Source organism: Protopterus annectens, chromosome 17.part0, assembly GCF_019279795.1.
Source record: "Protopterus annectens isolate FY-2018-M chromosome 17.part0, PAN1.0, whole genome shotgun sequence".
NCBI lineage: Eukaryota > Metazoa > Chordata > Ceratodontiformes > Protopteridae > Protopterus > Protopterus annectens.
The window spans coordinates 665,391,235-665,409,571 of NC_056751.1; the positions used below are offsets into that span (position 1 = coordinate 665,391,235).

The 18,337-nt window shown below is 40.8% G+C and overlaps 1 protein-coding gene across 1 annotated transcript in view; it reads right to left on the reverse strand.

The window, feature by feature from the left end:
- KIAA1549L (KIAA1549 like) overlaps window positions 1-18,337 on the reverse strand; it is a 1,927,305-nt gene that overhangs the window by 1,584,148 nt on the left and 324,820 nt on the right. The window lies entirely within an intron of this gene.

Genomic DNA, 18,337 nt, shown 5'->3' on the forward strand with positions numbered 1-18,337 from the left:
GTCGTGAAGTTTGCCGCTTCTGTCTTAAGAACCGTGAAGTTGGCTTTGGCGAAACTTTTTATGGTGGTTTTCCTAATGGGGGATGGGGATAGAATGTGCATGAATAGGGTGATTTGCTTGTGGTTGGATCTGACCAACGAGGAATTGACCTCTGGTCTGGAACACCAGTTGCCCATGTTGGTAATGACCAAGTCTAGGATATTGCTGCCCCTGGTGGGGGTGTGGATAAGTTGAGCCAAGGCGTTGAAATTTATGAATTCCAGAAAACGTTGAGCGCAAGAGTTGGTACATGAGTAGTTTTCCCAGTTAATGGTGGGGTAGTTGAAATCTCCCATTATTAGGGTGTTAGGTTGTACCCTAATATTTTCCAGTGTATCAAGAAATGAGGAGTGGGAATCCTTAGGCATGGTAGGGGATCTGTAGCAAGCTACAATTTGGATCGCGGTCTTGCCAAGAGTTAGTTGCACTTGGATAATCTCGGCTGAATTATGCTGAGCAACTAGCCTGGAGGTGTGGATATCCTTAATGAATATGGAAACACCTCCACCTTTAGTGCTTCAGTTCAGGTTAGGTGGCCAAAAAGTGTGGTATAAATTATAGCCTGGTAATGCAGGAGTGCTCTCTGGAGCCTTGAACCAGATCTCTGTCACTGCACAGATGTCAATGTTCTCCATTTTAAGGAGTGCCTCGAGTGAGTGCATTTTGAGGTTTAGACTTCTAGCATTAAGTAGCATTACCCTCAGATTTTGCTTGCTTGTACCTGTTACGGTGGAGAATTTGTCATTTGAATCTTGCCTAAAAAAGGCACTATAGGGGTGGCAAGAGCCTTAGCCAGTATCCAGAATCCCAAGGGCGACAAGTGCAGGCCATCTCTGGCAAAGCATTGTGGTTTGTCGATCATGTCATCCCAGGCAGACAGATACTGGATCCCCTTAGAATGACACCAGAAGTTTAGCCAATTGTTCAAGTCAATCATTTTGTCCTTGTACTGTGGTATCATTCTGGGTGATGGCAGGATGTTACTCAGGGCTACGGTCATACATGCCTGGGCTACAAGATCAGACAGCTCCTCCATGTCTCTTTTTATGTAGTCCAGGGAGGTACATCTCAGGTCATTCACACCAACATGGACAATGACAGAGTCATATTTGTACTTGTTGTGGAGTGACTTGAGTGCATGCATTATGTGGCAGATCCTGGCACCTGACAGACAGCTGACAGTAACTTTCTCCTTGTTTAGCCTGGTGAGTGGAACATCAGTGTGCCTGACTATAGAGACACCTATGGCTAGAGTGCTGGGTACATTGTTATGCCTTATGGGCTGTGGTTGAGTGGCACACTGAGTTTGTGGGCTATGTGTCATTTGGGTTATGTTGGAGGGGTGGATGTTACTTGCATTTTTGCTTTGGAGGTCTCTGTTGCTTGGGTAGATTTTTTTTGAGAGCCTCCACAAATGTAGGTGTGTGTTTTGTGTTTCTATGTGTGTGTTTTGGTGGTGTAGATTTTGAGTGACTATGTGATGAGTGTGTTGTGGTGCAAGTGTTTACCTTCTCCTCTTGACTGTCTAGTGCAGTCTTGGGTGAAAAGAGCTTTGCTTCCAGTTTGGCTATATAAGTGCATCAATCACAGGTTGTAGTGTTGGGTGGTTGGAGGAGAGGTTTGTCTGTGTACATGAGGCAATTGCTGCATTGCCTCAAGATTCCCAGATTCATCAGGTAGATGGGAGAAAACGCCGGGAGCTGACCTTTAGACATGCCTGGATAGGTGCTTATTTATTAAGTACTAAAAACTGTTTTCCTGTAGACAAGTGAGGAAAGTCGAGTGCTGTAGTAATTTGTAGCTTATTTACTGCTTACAATGAGTTCTAAACAAGTGCTGAGCTCAAAGAAACAGATTTGAGTGCTGAAACTAGAAAACTGGCTAGTTCTAAGAAACAACATTAAGCTAGAAGGCTTCCCTCCAACACAGAAAGGCTTGGGGGCTCAGAAGCTTACAAACAGTCCTGGTTACAGCAAATCTGTATATGGACTAGACGACTTACAAGAAAGGCAGGAAACAAGCTGAGAATTTTTTTTTTAAGTGGAAAGGGGAAAGGAGGAGCAGAAGTTAACTGGGTTGGTCTTCTCAAATCTTCTCCCTGGATTAGGTAGAATGAGGTAATGACACTAGACTGGGAGGAGTGTCCCAGATCAAATTTACAGTAGGGGCAGGAAACTGCAAAGCCACCAAGTATAAAAACAGGATACCAATAGGAAGGGAGAGTGAGAAAACAAAAATCAGAAAAAAGAAACCCAACCAGATGCTTAACAATTGTAGAAAATTCTAGTTAATACCTCACACACAGTGAGTAAAATAAAAGTGCTATGAATAACTCAGAAATAAGCAAAAAAAAAAAAAACAGGATACTTAATGTTATAGATCACAGATTAGTTAGCTCAGAGCCCTTCCTCCGACTTCCTCCAATTATCTCAGTGTGAAACGGCAGAAACACTCACAAGTTAACTTCTTAAGTAACAAAGTTGAAACCTGAAACAACTTTAAAAAAAGCTTGAAAGAACCAATGAAGTGCTTACTCCAAGCCGTAGTCCAGGCAACCCCAGTCAGCCAATGACCACAAACAATTCATTCTCACTAAAATGCTATACTGGCTTTAGCTAAGCTATGATGGCCTGGGACATGTGCTTAGACACACAGCCTCTACTAACAAACAGCTAGGCCCAGAACACAAGCCTGAATATGGACAATGCTACACTACCAACACTACTTAGGTATAAAAAACTGCAGAAATGTTTAAACAGATAAAGAATCAATGAGACTCTAGAGAATGCTTTTAAATGCAAACAAGTTATATGATACACTCCTAGCAGGAAATCAGAACAAACAAACCCAACCAGATGCTTAACAATTGTAGAAAATTCTAGTTAATACCTCACACACAGTGAGTAAAATAAAAGTGCTATAAATAATTCAGAAATAAGCAAAACACAGGATTCTTAATGTTATATATCACAGATTAGTTAGCTCAGAGCCCTTCCTCCAACTTCCTCCGATTAGCTCAGTGTGAAATGGCAAAAACACTCACAAGTTAACTTCTTAAGTAACAAAGTTGAAACCTGAAACAATTTTAAAAAAAGCTTGAAAGAACCAATGAGGTACTTACTCCAAGGGCGTTTGCTTCTTAACCATGGAACATGTCCTGCTAACACCTTGACATGCACTTTCTAGGTGGTTGCTTGAGTATACTTCTCATAGGGTTTTCATCCTTTGCCAAAGCATGAGACAGGCATGAACTCACTCATCTCTAATCAATAGAGAGAATGTAATGCATGAGTGTTGTGCTTCCCCTATGATTAACCTGCATTTAAACTGAGAAGGAATCAAATCAGCAAGTTAAACTGGTCAGGATTCAAATCAAAAAATAAAATGTTTTTTGCAGGAAGCAAACCTTCATACAACCCCCTTCTGGAGGAGGAAGTCCCCACACCCCACGAATGTAAACATACTAACACCACATACACACACACACACACACACACACACACACACACACACACACACACACACACACACACACACACACACACACTCACACACACACACACATAGAAATTGCACTGACAATAATTTTCTGCAAAAAACACTGATCAGCAAGTTTAATACTGGGGAGATGAAGTTTGCCTGTGGGGGTCCTAGGAAAGCTGAATTCGGTGAGTCCAACATGGAGGTGGACATACCTCAAGAGCACTGTGATCAAAGTCTGCCCTCCATATCATTGGCTTTCTCATGATGCTACAACACCAGCCTGAGGAAAAATGAGGAGCTGCCTGCCTGGATCCCGCCTGTCCTTGCTCTGGGCACTCTAGACCACTGCTATCTTATCAGACATTAACTATGGAACCACTGCTATCTTACGAGACATTAACTATGGAACCACTGCTATCTTATGAGACATTAACTATGGAACCACTGCTATCTTACGAGGCATTAACTATGGAACCACTGCTATCTTACGAGGCATTAACTATGGAACCACTGCTATCTTACGAGGCATTAACTATGGAACCACTGCTATCTTACGAGGCATTAACTATGGAACCACTGCTATCTTACGAGACATTAACTATGGAACCACTGCTATCTTACGAGACATTAACTATGGAACCACTGCTATCTTACGAGACATTAACTATGGAACCACTGCTATCTTACGAGACATTAACTATGGAACCACTGCTATCTTACGAGACATTAACTATGGAACCACTGCTATCTTATGAGACATTCACTATGGAACCACTGCTATCTTATGAGACATTCACTATGGAACCACTGCTATCTTACGAGACATTCACTATGGAACCACTGCTATCTTACGAGACATTAACTATGGAACCACTGCTATCTTATGAGACATTAACTATGGAACCACTGCTATCTTATGATACATTAACTATGGAACCACTGCTATCTTATGAGACATTAACTATGGAACCACTGCTATCTGTATCTTTGGGTGACTAGATAACACAGACAGAGCAGTGACTGACATCACTATCTCCCCTTAAGAAATACAGACAGTGATTATGCAGGTCATAGTGTATAACCTAGTGGCATACCTCTCAAATGTCCAGATTTTCATAGAATGTCCAGATTTTTTAATCTTTTGGATGTGTTACACAGACAAGTTGTGATTTTCTGTCAAATCATTGAGGATTGAAGTCACTAAATAATGGCAGACATTTGAGTTTCAGACCTCAAATCCTACAGAAAATACACGGTAACATAAAACCTGTTATTCTAGCAACTTTCTAAGTTTATAAGAGCAATACTTAAAATGTGTCACTATTTAAACCTTTATCCCTCCATTATTTTTAGCTTTTTCCAGATTTCCTGTGCCAAGAAATTGAGAGATATGCCTGGTGGCCACAAAACCTAGATGAATGTTAGGCTTAAGATCTAAACTGTGTAAACAGCAGAAAATAACAGGACTGTGCAGCAAGTGAACACACTCTCCTAGCCAAAAGTGTGATGCCATGGAAAACACTGACCGTGAGCACACATGCCCCTGATTTTTTTATTGGAGGATTTCTCAACTGCCACTGACAAAACAAGACTCTCTTTTTCAGATCAAAAGATTTAGATTTTTTTATGTAGTTTTCCCAAGGACAGATAAAAAAGATTATGCTGAATAAAGCAGTTCCTCTCCTACTGTATTGATGGTAATAAAAAAATTGACTTTGTTTATATAAGGTGGATTACATGTGAGATGGAGAAAAGCATTCAAGTAGTAGGGGAAACAATCATGGGGGCTGGGAAACTCCTTGTAAGCCACACTCCATACAGTAAAATTAACACAATAACTTGAGTTGTGCTATTTTAATTGTATTACTAAGCCCAAAATTAACTCCATGGTCTTGTTATGGTTCTTAAGAAAACAAGCCAAGTTAAAATATATTTAGTACTATCTCTGTTAGCATGTATATCAAGGCTAATTTTGGCATAAGCCCCAGGAGGAGTCTGATGCATATATTTGAAACTGTGTAATATTGTCACAGTAACAAATCTATGGTCACTTTGGTCAAAGAGACTCTGGTCCAGCTGCAGAAGTGCCTGGCAATGAATGGTGTAGCTGATAAATGTGAGCATCTAGAACAAAGCAGTTGTGCCACAAAGGTTCACTGTAAACCCTACAGTGTGGAATATTTTAATTAGGAAGTCCATTAAGAACAGTTAAGGCCTGAACTGAAGGAGAAGCTAGGAGTCAGTCATCTTGGTATGGGAAGATTTTGGATTCCTGCTGCTTGTTGTGAGCTACTATGGATATGCATTTGGTGAAAACCCTGACAGGCTGAGGTGAGACAAAATGAAAGTGCCAGGAGATGGTAGTTTATTTAGCTGTTTGTTTACTGCATAAGTGGACTGGTAGAATAACCCTTTTCAGCCATGATATGAACTTTCTGATCTGCTCCTACTCAGAAATATAACTATCTCTTAATGCCTTAGCACCCTTGCTGTGTAAATAGCTATCTTGGAGGTCAAACACACATCTGGTCTCCTTTTCACAGATATGGAAGGATTGACTATAGTGACTGCGGTGTGACCATGCAAAAAAAGTTTTCTTATGAATAAAGGTGTTTAGGCTGCAAAGTCTAAAAGGAGTTTGAGTCCCTTTGTCTTTTTTTCTTTTTTTGGAAACCAAGCGGAATCTAAAGTAAACTCCTAACTCTTTCTAGCACAGTGGGACCACTTGGATGGCACTTTTTCTGAAGAGACTGAGCACTTCTCATCTTGCAGAGATTTGTTGATGGAGCAGGACATCAGGCAAAGTAATAGATGGTGGGACAGGATGACTTTGGAAGGGGATTTTCAATCCACTGAATATTACTGTCCTTATCCATCCATCAGTTGTAATGGATTTTCCTGCAGACAGATGAAGAGGCAGACAGGCCCCAACTGCTCCAAGAGTTGGACAGTTTGGCAAGGTCTCAGGATTTCTGCGGCCTACTAATGGATGGCCCACAGCTTTCTGATATTTGGTAGGAACTCTAACCTTTCGGCTCATGTCCAGGATAAAAGTTGCCCTGGTTAGTGGGCTTTCTCCAGCTTCAGTTGATTGGACTTTTGCTGTGTGCAGTATCTGAAATCCATTTGTTGCAGGCTTCAATGCACATTATAAAAGGGCATTGATACAGGTTATTAAAGTGCTGAAGGACAGGCTGTTCCAGCGAAGGAGGTGCCAGCATTGAAGCTTGAACATCCTACATCAAAGGGAGCCACCACAAGGCTGCTGCTTGGTACATTGCTAACATCAATGTTTTCGGCTGCATCATTGCTGAGAACCATAAGCACAGATAGAGCAGCAGCCACATCATTGCAGAAAGAGTTGTCATCATTATTGGCACTGAGAACCCAGTAGCTGTTATTGATGCCAACAGTGTTACCAGTGCCTAAAGCAAGACATTGACAGAATTAATACTGATGTGATCCCATACCAAAAGCATCAGCATCAAACACAGAAATACAGCGACAAAATCAACACTGTCATAATCAGAACTGATACTAGCACAACATTAGTACTGGCACCAACAGGGACCAGACTATCATTCTTGAAACCAGTACTGAATGCACATATTATGGTACTGGAGAGACCATATGAGGTGGCTTACTGGTAAATTGCTTTGGCTATGGTGTGCAGGGTCCTGGGTTCAAGTCCTGCAAGGGCTCTTTATTTCCTGGGATCACACCAGTAGCTCTACTTGACAGAGGCACTGGAAACTAAGGTTGGATGGCACGTTGCCAGGGTAATCCTATGGGCTAGTCTTGTAAAGGCTCCAGGGCTATTAGCCTAGTACACACCTATGAACTTATGAACCTATGAAACCTGGACAATAGGCAGAAAACTGACAAAGATTATCTGGCTTCAATAAATGATCCAGGGGAAAGGAGATCCAGAAGGCCTTGTCTGAGACCTCAAAAAGGCATCTGCCAACAAAGGGGAAGGGGGAAATGGGGCAGTTCGTGCTATTCTTGAGCTATTGTGGAAGGAGAAACACCCTTGTCCAGATATACCACCACTAAATATGTCACCTGCACAGTTTAAGACATGGTATATGAAATTACCTCAATTATCTCAATTAACTCATCCATAACAGTGTAGTTTGGATCTCTGTCTAACCACAACAAAAATAGGTTACATCAAATAGTCAGGTCTGCTGAAAATATCATTGGTGCTCTCCTTACAGCACCTGTACTATTCCATAGTCATGAAAAGGGCAGGGAAAATTATCACCGACACTTCGCATCCAGGTCGCCATCTTTTTGAAATGTTACCATCTGCCAGGCATTATAGATTAATATGCACCAAAACAAGCAGATATAAGAACAGTTTATTTTTTTTCACAGAAGAAACAAGAATATTGGTGAAGTAACAGTTCATAGGTAACCAAATCAACAAAAGAAACAACTGGAACAACGTACTGTGAAATTTATTTGTAAAAGCAATAAAAGCAAAGTTTTCAAGTTCAACAACCCTTCCTCAGTGCAAGACAGAATAATAATTTTCTTCCACATTTAAATACATTTAACAATAATAATAATTTTAATAATAATCAATTATTCAATAAAGCACAGCCAATCAAATTTAAGACATCTTTATATGTGTAAGAGCGCATATAAAATATTAGGGGTCACCACAGCGGAACTTCGGTCTGCTAATGATTGGCAGTGGATTTTTACGGTGCAGAGTTGCCAGCCCGACGCCCAGTCTTCAAAGAAGGTACACGCATTCACGCACGCACCTATCTGCATGTCTTTAAACGTCATTTGACTGCGGGGAGGACATGCAAACTCCACACAGAAGGCGCTCTAGCCGAGAATCGAACGGGAGAACCTCTTGCTGTGAGGTGACAACGCTAACCGCTGCACCACCATGGCACTATAAAAAAAAAAAATATATATATATATATATATATATATATATATATATATATATATAAACATAAATTGACAATTCTAACTTATGTACAATAATTTATAAATAAGACTGTTCTAAATACCTACTTTAAATAAGACATTCTGCAACATTTAGCAACTTGTCAAGCTTGATCTAGTTTTTATGTAGGCAAATCCACCACATGCCTTAAGGACAAAATAATAGAACACAAATATACTATATTAGGGGTATTGCAATGTATCAACAAATTCATCAGCAAAACACATTAATGAGCATGTCATACCTTTACAACTTTACAACTGTTGTTTATCAGAGTATAAGAGGAGGTGACATGAATAATAAACTTGAAAGAATATGACTGGATGTTATTGTTACAAGCTGATATTTTTCCAGGAATTAAAAAATGGTTACGTTAAACCCTGTCCTAAAAGACAGAATGTCTTATTTAAAGTAGGTCAAAACCAGAAAAACTGGAGCCAAAAGCAGTGTAAAAACTACTAAACACAAGAATAAACACTGCTGCACCACAGATAAATAACGAACAAATAACAGTTTATTATTCCACCAAAGAAAATTCTCCAATTGAGCGCTTTCTTCCCTCCAAACAGGTACTTCATCAGAAGAAAACACTCAATTGGAGAATTTTCTTTGGTGGAATAATAAACTGTTATCTGTTCGTTATTTATCTGTGGTGCAACAGTGTTTATTCTTGTGTTTATTTAAAGTAGGTATTTAGAGTAGTCTTATTTATAAATGTTGTTTCTTTTTTGTGAACAGTTTTTTTTCCCCACAGGCCATCAAGTTCATAAACAATTAACTTAGCTTATTAGGATCAGGTATTCTTTTTCCCAAGCCTCTGAGGATTCTGCAGTATTGTTTACATATTGTTAATACTTGTTTCTTTCAGAGTTTATTTCAGTATTTCTTGCACTGAGTTGCACTTTGCACCTTGTTATGTATATATTTACATTTTTTGTCTTTTTCTTAATAGTTGCATGTATGCCATTTGTCTTGTCCTTAATAATTGTATGTATGTCATTTATGTAATTCATACTTGAAGAGTCACTAAAACTGGAATCAAATTCCTTGTGTGTGTGCATACTTGGCCAATAAATGTGATTCTGATTCTGATTATAACAGATATTTTCTGAAAAGGGTCATCTAGTTTAGCAGTGAAAGATGGGGAAATCTGCTGCTAGAAGAGGAAGAAGAAGAAGAAGAAAATATCTTCCCTTTTTAAGAACTGGTGGGCAAATCCAGTAGAGCTGATTGCCTGGGGATGTTGTAATTCTGGGACTTGAAGATTCAGGGGAATGTTATACTGGTAGCAATTGTTCGATCAAAAGAATGCTGCTGTTGCTTTCAATACTTAAAGTAAGTTTTGTTAACACCTGTAAAACTGAGCACTTGTAGAAATTAGGGGTACCCCCAAGCAATATAAGCATTTCATGTGCGTATCTTGAGGAGGAATTTTCCTTCCACAGGTTCACCAATTGAATGAACATTCTCTGTTAACAGCTGAAGCCCAAATGAAAATAAAAATATTCTCTCAGAAAAAAAATATGTTAAAAAAGGAGGGGTTGGGTACAAAAAGTAATATAATGAATAGAAGAGAAATAAATAAATAATGAGGATTTTCTTTACTCACAAACCATTCAGTATTTTTCTCAAAACATCAAAAAGTAGCCTTGGCCAGTTTTTCTTGAATAGTACTGCACATGGTAATGAATATCTGGAGAAGCTTAGCACAATGCTGCACTGTGAGATAGTACTTAGCAGCCTTGAAAAGTTTTATTTACCAAGGAGACCTAACATCTGAGGGTTTACTATGAGTACTTGTGTGCTAGTAACACGCGGTACACCTGATCGCTGCCATTTCCTTAAATAAAAAGCGATCTAACTCCCACTAGCCTAATTTCCTACTTCTATGTAATCTGAACACCTGATCCTAAGATAGGTATAGCCCTATAATTCATAGTTCGTTGCAGGGTTCTGTCATTTGAAAGGCCTCAGGAACCATACTGGCCTCCTATGGGGTTGTGGCAGAGGACTTGTGAGAGGTTGATGGTCCTACCAAGGGTTTGACCACCTTAGCGGGTACATCCAATTCCAAGATGAAGGCTGGTGAATCCTCTCTCAGTCTCTTTTAAGTTTTTCATAGGTTGGAGACCTATGTCTGGGTCCTCCAACATACTGAATTGGGCCAAACACTTAAGACGTTAGGTCTCAAGAAATGTATTAAGTGTGGACAGCCTAGATTGGTGGATTTTTGGGACAAAAGACTGGTAGATGGAACATGACTTATGATCGTCTTCGGGCGCTAAACAAAACAGGCACTTAGTATGTAAGTCTCTGAATGGCATTTGTCTACTGCACTCAAACTTACACCTCCTAGCTGACATCTAACAATAATTAGCCAAAACATAGACAAGGAAATAGAAGGCTCTGTAATGGGACACTTACCTGATCCAACAAACAAAGCTACAGTACCTAACGACCAAACAATTACAGTCCATCGGGTGCATCAACCAGCATTCATTCTGGTGGTGAGATAGTCTGTGGATCTCGTATGTATGACAGCTTTTGCACCCGAATGTCTGTGCGCTGAGATCATCGCCTGGAAGGTAAAGCTTTGGTAACCCAGCCAGATGTCAGTGAACAAAACCCATCTGTTAAAAATACGGCAACAGAGAATCAGTCAGTACATCTCCTTTTCTGCTTCTAACCCTAAAATCCCCTCCCACTTCCTAATGCTACAACCCTCTCCTGCTCCCTATTTCTAAAATCTCCCTCCCGCTCCCTACCAACAGCTACTTGCTTGAACTCATATTCAAGTTCGAGTACAAGTAGCAGTCTACCTTAGCTATGAGGCCCTCATGTCCTTGGCTTCAAGATGGTGGTTTTCAAGCACTTGTAACTCAAGCACCTATAGTGAATCCAGAATCTGCTGGCTTTAGTCATGCTCTTATGGAGGACTGATCCTGTGTTATCAAATCAATACTGTTACTGTGCTAAGTGACAAAATATTAGTCGAGCATAATATCCACAGGCAATGTGTGTGGCAGAGCAGTGCACTGTATAAATCTGAGTCATGAAGGTGCTAGTTAAACAGAGCAGGATATACATAACATGAAAGTCAGCAATAAACTATTCATAGTGCATATGTAAAAAAAATGAAAACAGCTTTTTACAGTCAGCAGCAAGGAAAATGATAATCATGGGTCCACGACATATACTGTCTGAACACGGGCAGGCATAAGGAGATTATATCTTCTTAACACTAAAAGAAAATGACAAAGAAGTAGGCCATGTAGCAGATATGTCAGAACTGGCTGGGAGGTTTTTGTGTGGGTATATGTTATATAGGTTCATAGGTGTGTACTAGGGTTCACAAACCACGACACAACACCACACACACATCACCGACACCACATATTGACAGTCCATAAACAAAACCACGCAAACCGACAGCGAAATAAAAAACACCACAAGAAACACAAACACAACACACAACAAAACCCATCACACACAACACACCCACCCACAAAACACAAAACCACACAACAAACACAATACAACAGCCTAAGGTAAACCTCACCCTACCCCTGTAACCTAACACTCCCCTAACTCCTAACCTAACTCCCTCCCTAACTAACCCTCTACCTCCCCTAACCCCTTAACTAACTCCTTAACCCTAACTATAACACCCACCCCCCACCCCACCACCCCTATCCACACGCACCTACCGTCCGTCCACACCCTCGCGTCCGTCGCCTCACTACCCACATCCACACCTCGGCCCCCATGTCGGCATTCTTGTTGGTGTTGTCATCCGGGGGTCGGTCTTCTTCATATTTCTGCAACTGCAACCGCGTTCGCGTCGGTCTTTCTCTTCACCTTTCGATCTTCTGGAGCTCCGGATTCCGATGTCGGTCTTCTCAGCTGTCGACGAAGTCAGGTAGAACCGTACTAGGATAACGGCCCTGGGGCCTTTACAGGCCTAGCCCATAGAAGTGCCCTGTCATCATGCTGCCGTTAGTTCCCAGTGCCTCTATCAATTAGATCCACTGGAGTGATCCCCAGGGTGAACTTTCTATTTCCCATCCACTCATCAAGATTTCTCTTGAAAAAGGCCAGTGAGGTGCTCTGCTTAACATGTATGGGAAGTCTATTCCAGAGCGTGGGCAGTCTCTGGGTTATGAACCTGTCCCTCTAGCATGTTCTTTTGATTGTGGTAATGAGGTTGAGGTCCCTGGAGTGTGTGGTGCAGAGGGATTGGGATTTCTTTAGGTGTAACATTTCTAACAGGGCTGGGTCAGACATGACTTTCTAAGTCAAGCAGAGATCGCCTCTTAATAGACGACATGAGACAGAGAAAAGCTGGAGTTTTTTGAGTCTGCCCATGTAGGGCATGTGTTTAAGGCCTAGGATCCCCTTCATGAGGTACTTTTGTGGCCTTTCCAGCTGTTATTGGTGTTTAGTGAGGTACATGCCAAATGGGGCATTATACTCAATGATTGGTCTAATGAAGAGTAGAGAGAGAGATGATGACCTCTTTCTTCCTGGATGCAAATCCCTTGGTAATGAGTTGTGCCACATAGAAGGACTTTCTGACCACAGTGGCAATGCAGTGGTTGAAGGAGAGGTTGCTGTCAACCTGTGTCCCCAGATCTCTTATAACACCTTCAGTGTTCAGTGGGCTACCATCAATGTGATAATTAGTGGGTAGTGAGTTTTTCCCAAAGGGAATGACAATGCATTTTTTGGCATTAAGCTTAAGGCCATGGTTTCGACACCGTCATTGGTCTAAGTGAGGCCTTTCTGTAGGATGTCTACATCACTTGCGAAGGTAATAGTGGCTCCCAGCTTGCAATCGTCTGTGAACTTGGTCAGACAGAGTCCCTCTGTGTTGGCCTGGACGTCTGAGAAGTAGATGCCAAACAGGAGTGGACCCAGGACCGATCCCTGTGGAACTCCACTCATGAATGGTAGGCAGTCTGACATGGAGTCTACTTTCACACTGTGGGTTCTATCTGTGAGCCAATTTGTAACCCACCTAGTGATATAGGGGTTGATGCCTAGTTTGGTGAGTCTATCAATAATTCCTGAGTGGGGAATGGTATCAAAGTGTGCACTCAAAAAAGAATTCCCCTGCACGGAAGTAATTGCACGGCTTGAAAACACATGGTAGACAAAAAAACAGAAGCCAGCAACTGTGAGCTGTATGAACTAATTTAATTAGTTGCAAAATAAAAAAACACAAAAATAATAGACCGGTTTCGGCTATGGTGTTAACCTAGCCTTCATCAGTGTTTTTTTACAGTTGGACAACGCTACAAAATAAACAAATTGAGGCATATCAAACTCACCCAAGTGGGAGGCTTTGCTTCAAATACCCCCACTAACTAAATATACCAACTACAAGATCTCACTATAGTGGAGAAAAGGTAAAATTTCACCATGTTGGCCAACTGGTTCCTTTCCAAACGTACAATTTCGGTGATCTGACCATTTGTTAAAGTAGGTTTTCAGCATAGTCATCTCGTGGTTTTAAATTTTGGAGATGTGTAATTTCAGTAATGTAAAGGAGACACACACACACACACACACATGCACATGATGCTAGGTGGCACAAAAGGCTGTAAATATTGTAAATTTCACAGCAGTGATAACCTGCATTATGTGCAAATGGATGGAGGCATGCATACAACAAATGCAAGTGGTTTTATTTGTTTACCGGATACATAAACTGGTCTATCCAGATCCTTTTCAGTCATAACTCAAGGTACCCAGTGGTAATTGTAAATGGAAAACACACTCAATTCTTCGAGTATGGTAAAGAAATGTACATATACAAACGTGTTCCCCAACATTGGCATTATCTGATTGAATATGATACCACAGATTAGTTATAGCTGGGGTGGCTCCCACTTGTTCTCATTTCTTTCACCATTATGTTATGGCCTGCAGCACTCATCAAGTAGTTAGGAAGTCAACCAGAGCCAGCAAATTCAAACACAACAAGTAATGAACAAAACACGCAGTGTCAGTCTCCCGTCCATGCACATGACTTTCATTTATGCATATGTCATGCAGGTGGCTTCTGCCAGCCTAAAGGATAACAATTCAGCACCCAAACGTGCAAACAAAGACAAACAGACAAGGATTGAAAATATAGGACTTCACATCATTTAAAAAATGAGGCCTAGGAATGACAGTTATTGACTCAAAGATGTTACAGGTTAACAGAGCCTCCAGTGGAAATAGTTACAGTGACAGTTCTTGCAGTCATTCCATGCATTTTATGCATTGTGTGGCAACTACTACTATTCCTCAAAACCAAGTCTACAGGTACACGTACAGCTGCAGGAGCAGGGCAAAATGCATGGCCAGGTATGGGGCCTGAGTCAGGACAAACATATGTGACCAAGCATGGGGCCTGAGTCAGAACAAAATATATGGCCATTCATGGGGTCTGAGTCAAGGCAAAATACATGGTCAGGCATGGGGCCTGAGTCTGGATGACTAAGACAGGGCAAAATACACATCCAGTCATAGGGCCTGAGTTTGGATGACTAGGATAGGGCAAAACGTATGGCCAGGCATGGGACCTGAGGTTGGATGACTACGACAGGACAAAATATATTGCCAGGCATGGGGCTTGAGTTTAGATGACTAAGCTAGGGCAAAATATATGGCCAAGCATGGGGACTGAGTTTGGATGACTATGTCAGGACAAAATAAATGGTCAAGTATGGAGCCCAAGTTTGGATGGCTAAGTTAGGACAAAACACATGGCTAGTCATAGGGCCTGAATTTGGATGACTAAGCTAGGGCAAAATACATGGCTAGACATGGAGCCTGAGTCTGGATGATAAAGCCAGAAGATAATACATGGCTAGGTATGGGGAATGAGTCTGGATAACAAAGTCAGGACAAAATATATGCCTAAGCATGGAGCCTGAGTTTAGATGACCAAGTAAAGCTGGCTAGTGACAGACCTTTGTAAGGAAGGTTGACTATCTTAGTGTCTTATATTTTAGGATAATTCTGGCAAAGTGTAGAGCGTTGAAGGGTTTACAAGGATGAGGAGTGGGATAAAAGTACTGAATACTTGGAGATTTGCACCATGGGGACACACAAAAGTCAGCAAGCACTGAAGTGAGGAATTACAAAACAAACAATACTTGAAATATCAGGTTAAATTAACTAAACCTTCATCAACAGATTAATAAAACACTTTGGCATGACAGATTGACATCTCAATATATCCCTTCACTCTGGAAGAAATTTCCACTACATATCAAGCAGTGGCAAACCTGTCACCTTAGAAGTAAACATAGATAACTGAATAGACAGCCTCAAATTTCCCATGAGTCTATCTTGCTTTGTCTTCCTTGAGTTTACAGTAAACTTTTGAATTACAGGTTTTCACATAGGCTTGTAGTGGTATAAAGACTGATTGTCTAATATCAGAGGTGTAGCTAGCCATTCTGGTGTCTCTGGCACCCCCCCCCCAACTCTACTTGAGGAGCAAAAAAAAAAAAAGGTCTTTGAGGAGAAAAAAATGTTCTTTCCTTTTAAACAGCAGCTAATGCTTTTACAGTTTTGCAGTCCTGAGACAAGGCATACTGAAAAAAAATATTTAATTTGGAGCAACACAGTATAGTTCAGACAGGATGTAATGAAAAAAACTCCTTTTCCTTTTAAACTGTGGCACACTGCTTGCTTCATTTGTAACAAGCTGCTGCTGCAGCTTCTAGCACACATGGAGCACTAAATCGCTTCAGTTCTGACCACAAATACAATACTGGCATTCATTGCACCAAAGAATGATTGGGATCAGCCAATCATGCCTCATAACACTTTGTGCATAGACAGGCAGCACCATGAGGATACACAGTGGTTAGTACAGACGTCAGGATAATATGTGATGGTAAATAATATACCATAAGAATACAGAGTTCAGCTGGCAAAAAAGTGGGAACATTATGTAATGGCAAACACTACACCTTGGGGATACACAGAGGTCAGCTGGCACAGACATGTGAATATTATGTGATGGCAAGCACTGCTCCATTGGAGTAAACTTATTTTTGAATATCAAGGATAGAGCTTAGAGTGTGGTTACAACAGATGGGGTGAGGTCAGTTGGCTCAGAAGTGTGAATATTATGTGATGGCAAGCACTGCTCCATTGGAGTAAACTTAATTTTGACTATCAGGGATAGAGCTTAGAGTGTGTTTACAACAGATGGGGTGACATGCAACCACTACAGAACCTGTATTTAAATCACTTGAGGATTAGACACATAACTGCGAAAGGAAAACATGAACCCTTACAGAAGTTTTCTTTCTGATGTAATATCTGCGAGGAGTTCTAGACGTTTGCACTGCCAACCAAGTTTTATTTTCCCAAGTAATTAGACCTGCTGTTCTGAAATACTCCCAAGTTGCTCTGGTTTTACTCAGCAACTGCCTTGAACTATTTTAGAAATATCTCACATTCACCTCTTTCACCTCATCATCGCAGCAGATAAAATATAATGTTCCTGATGTCACTTCTTGTTCTCTCACTTCATCTTCTTATGTTAATGATTTCAACTTCTCCACGTCTTCCAGCTTTGCTTTCATCTTCTTGATCTACTCCTCTGTTATTCAAGACAACCTATGAACTAACTAAATTTGTTTTCTTTCCTCAAAACTTAGTTCTATGCCTGATTGGCATCTTATAAGACTTATTTTCCTAAAGGCTACCCAGACTAATGGAATTTTCTTTGGTCCAATCCTAGTATAACGTCCACTGAATGCTCACTCAAGCTAACTATTCCTACCTTACTTCCCATGTTCTTAGAGTCCTTTTTCAGTCATAAATTGCAAATTGCCAACAGGTAACTAATATGGCCATTTGAATTTCTTACACCTCATTTCATGTGCTTCAAACATTTGGTAGACTCACAATATGGCAATTCTCTACCCTCCCTGACCTATGGTGGTGCTGCAGTTACTAGCACTTGCAAAGTCTCACTGACTAATTGAAAATACTATAGCTGTGTTTTGTCTAAGTGGCTTTCTCTTCCCACTCTGAAGAACTGTACCTTGACTTTATTAATTGATATCATTCATTGAGCAGATATCTTTAGGTACCTCGGCTCATCTGAACCTCACTCACCAGCCCTATGACCTCAGATCCTATTCCACAGTGCTAGACACAGTTTATTTTTCACATAAGCCTTGTAACAGTAACACACAGAATACTGGGAAAAAACAAAGGTACTGAATTAATACTTTGCCTCTGTCTTTTTAAAGAAAAGCAGTGGAATGGTGTTGTACTGTTATGAAGGGATGGTAAAGTAAAGAGTGCAATGAACAAACTGCAGGATATAGAAGAATGAAACTGAAAGGGAACTAGCCTTCCTAAGGAAGGATGAAGCACAAATACTACATGGGCTGCCTTTCAGAGTCTTCAGAAATCTAGTCAGTGTACTGGCAGATCTCCTGATAGTTGTCTTCAATAGATCACTGGCCACTGTAGAAATTACAGAGGAATGAAAAACAGCAAGTGTGGTACCCTTGTACAAGGGGCAGCAGGAAAAGTGTAGGGAACTAAGGGATCTGTTAGCCTACATGTAGTGGTAGCAAATGTCATACAGAGACTCCAGAAGGAATGGCTGGCCCTAGAGGTCAACAATCTTCAGTACAACCAGTAAGGGTCCATGATCAGAAGAAGCTTCTAATCAAACTAATTCCATTTATATGACTAGGTTACAGAAGAACTTTAAAGGGGAACAGTATGACTACCAGGATTTCACCAAGGCTTTTGGTTCAGACACAGCTGTTATAAAACTTAAAAAGAGAGGAGGTAGGATCGGGACTAAATAATTAG